This window comes from Triticum dicoccoides, chromosome 1B (genome assembly GCF_002162155.2).
Source record: "Triticum dicoccoides isolate Atlit2015 ecotype Zavitan chromosome 1B, WEW_v2.0, whole genome shotgun sequence".
Lineage (NCBI taxonomy): Eukaryota > Viridiplantae > Streptophyta > Magnoliopsida > Poales > Poaceae > Triticum > Triticum dicoccoides.
In genome coordinates this window covers 643,287,866-643,291,678 of record NC_041381.1, presented here as the reverse complement: position 1 = coordinate 643,291,678, position 3,813 = coordinate 643,287,866, and positions in this window count along the sequence as shown.

Genomic DNA, 3,813 nt, shown 5'->3' with positions numbered 1-3,813 from the left:
AAACAAAACTAGCGGTCCAAACTTACAATGAAATCAGAGAGAAAAGGATGAACCTTCTCTGGACAGTTATGGATCACCAAACCCAACAGATGTTTGAATCTAGCTAACCACGCCACGAACGAGTGAGGGATCCCCCTAAAATGTTGATTGTTCCTTTCCATCCACAGGCTCCAAGCAGCAAGCAGGAAGATATCCATGAAAAGTGGCCGACGCCAGCTCTCTTTCCCACCATGTAAGATGGCTAGCCTATTGGTTCCTCCTGGCCAGGTCAGACCAACCTTACTCCAGCATTGTGTGGCAAAGGGGCACGTGAAGAAGAGATGTTCTACGGTTTCCCCGGGCTGGTTGTGGCAGAGCATGCAGGTGTAGTTGCCCCCGGCTACAGCAAAGTGCCGCCGCTTCAGCATGTTCCTCGTGTTCAAACGATCGACCATAAGCAACCACCCAAACATCTTGAACTTGATCGGGCATTTGGATTTCCATAGCCATCCAAAGGCCTCATCAGCTTCAACCTGCCTGAAACAGTGGTTGTAGTACTTCTTTGACGAATAATGTCCTAGGTCACAGACCCAAACGTCGGGCGAGCCGATTTCCAGACTGACATGCGAGGACCCTTGCTGTATCTCCCTGATCTCCCCCCTAGCCTCGACCGAAAGAGGCAGACTGAAGATCATGGCTGGATCGGTGGCCCTGAGAACCATGGCAACAGAGTCGTCCTCGTTTAGAGCATAAGAGAAGGCTCGCGGATGCGTGTCCATCAGTGCGGAGCCAGTGTCACTAAACCAGACATCTTTCCAAAACAAAGAGCTGCATCCATCCCCGGGGATGACCTTGGCGATCCCACGGAATGTTCCACTAAGCTGCATTACGTCTTTCCACCAGAAGGACCCCACCGGCTCAGTGGCGTGCGGCACCTTGTTCGGGTAGTACGCCTCCCAGACTAGCTGAACCCAGGGCACATCCTCACGATTGTAGAACTTGAACAAGTACTTTAGGAGGAGCGCGGCATTTTGTATTTTGATATCAATAACACCAAGGCCACCACACCGTTTGGGTCGACAGACAAGCTCCCTGGCAGCAAGGGAGTTGGATTTGATCCCATCATCGGAATTTTTTGCCCAGAGGCAGTAGCGTCGCAGTTTGTCAAGGTGCTCAACCACTTTAGGGTGCAGCTTGATCGTGCACATTGCATAGATCAGCATGGAGGTGATCACCGAATTGACCAGCGTCAGTTTGGCCCCCGACGACATCAGCGACAGGGCAGTGGATGTCTTCCTCTCAACCGAGTGCACCAATGGCATGAGATCGAGAACACTCGGCCTAGTCGTCCCCATGGGGAGACCAAGGTAAGTGAACGGCAGGGTGCCAACAGAGCAGCCAAACACCCCTGCCAACCCACTAGCACGCCGGTGATCGACATTAATGGGTATGAGGGTCGACTTATGGAAGTTGATCTTGAGTCCCACCGAGGCCGCATAATCCTCCAAGATAAGTTTCATGCGGGCGGACTGTGTAGGACATGCTTGCATAACCAGGATCGTGTCGTCAGCGTATTGCACCACCGGGAAATCACCCGCAGTCTCACGAGGAATGGGGAGCTCGAGCAAACCCTGAGTGTACGCGTCATTGATCGCAGCTTGTAGCAGATCAGCCGCAAGGACAAAGATCAGTGGTGAGAGTGTTGGAAATATGCCCTAGAGGCAATAATAAATTGATTATTATTATATTTCCTTGTTCATGATAATCGTTTATTATCCATGCTAGAATTGTATTGATAGGAAACTCAGATACATGTGTGGATACATAGACAACACCATGTCCCTAGTAAGCCTCTAGTTGACTAGCTCGTTAATCAATAGATGGTTACGGTTTCCTGACCATGGACATTGGATGTCGTTGATAATGGGATCACATCATTAGGAGAATGATGTGATGGACAAGACCCAATCCTAAGCCTAGCACAAGATCATGTAGTTCGTATGCTAAAGCTTTTCTAATGTCAAGTATCATTTCCTTAGACCATGAGATTGTGCAACTCCCGGATACCGTAGGAGTGCTTTGGGTGTGCCAAACGTCACAACGTAACTGGATGTCTATAAAGGTACACTACGGGTATCTCTGAAAGTGTCTGTTGGGTTGGCACGTATCGAGATTGGGATTTGTCACTCCATGTAAATGGAGAGGTATCTCTGGGCCCACTCGGTAGGACATCATCATAATGTGCACAATGTGACCAAGGGGTTGATCACGGGATGATGTGTTACGGAACGAGTAAAGAGACTTGCCGGTAACGAGATTGAACAAGGTATCGGTATACCGACGATCGAATCTCGGGCAAGTACCATACCGCTAGACAAAGGGAATTGTATACGGGATCGATTGAGTCCTTGACATCGTGGTTCATCCGATGAGATCATCGTGGAACATGTGGGAGCCAACATGGGTATCCAGATCCCACTGTTGGTTATTGACCGGAGAACATCTCGGTCATGTCTGCATGTCTCCCGAACCCGTAGGGTCTACACACTTAAGGTTCGATGACGCTAGGGTTATAAAGGAAGTTTGTATGTGGTTACCGAATGTTGTTCGGAGTCCCGGATGAGATCCTGGACGTCACGAGGAGTTCCGGAATGGTCCGGAGGTAAAGATTTATATATAGGAAGTCCTGTTTCGGCCATCGGGACAAGTTTCGGGGTCATCGGTATTGTACCGGGACCACCGGAAGGGTCCCGGGGGCCCACCGGGTGGGGCCACCTGCCCCGGGGGGCCACATGGGCTATAGAGGGTGCGCCTTGGCCTACATGGGCCAAGGGCACCAGCCCCAAGAGGCCCATGCGCCTAGGAAACCCTAGAGGGAAGAGTCCTCAAGGGGGAAGGCACCTCCGAGGTGCCTTGGGGAGGATGGACTCCTCCCCCCCTCTTAGCCGCACCCCTTCCTTGGAGGAAGGGGAAAGGCTGTGCCTCCCCCCTCTCCCCTGCCCCTATATATAGTGGAGGGGAGGGAGGGCATCCATACCTGAGCCCTTGGCGCCTCCCTCCCTCCCGTGACACCTCCTCCTCTCCCGTAGGTGCTTGGCGAAGCCCTGCAGGATTGCCACGCTCCTCCATCACCACCACACCGTTGTGCTGCTGCTGGATGGAGTCTTCCTCAACCTCTCCCTCTCTCCTTGCTGGATCAAGGCGTGGGAGACATCGTCGAGCTGTACGTGTGTTGAACGCGGAGGTGCCGTCCGTTCGGCACTAGGATCATCGGTGATCTGAATCACGACGAGTACGACTCCAGCAACCCCGTTCACTTGAACGCTTCCGCTTAGCTAGTCTCTCCATAGATAGATCTTGGTGACACGTAGGAAAATTTTGAATTTCTGCTACGTTCCCCAACAGTGGCATCATGAGCTAGGTCTATTGCGTAGATTCTTTGCACGAGTAGAACACAAAGTAGTTGTGGGCGTCGATATTGTTCAATATGCTTGCCGTTACTAGTCTTATCTTGATTCGGCGGCATCGTGGGATGAAGCGGCCCGGACCAACCTTACACGTACGCTTACGTGAGACCGGTTCCACCGACAAACATGCACTAGTTGCATAAGGTGGCTGGCGGGTGTCTGTCTCTCCCACTTTAGTCGGATCGGATTCGATGAAAAGGGTCCTTATGAAGGGTAAATAGCAATTGGCATATCACGTTGTGGTTCATGCATAGGTAAGAAACGTTCTTGCTAGAAACCCATAGCAGCCACGTAAAACATGCAAACAACAATTAGAGGACGTCTAACTTGTTTTTGCAGGGTATGCTATGTGATGTGATATGGCCAA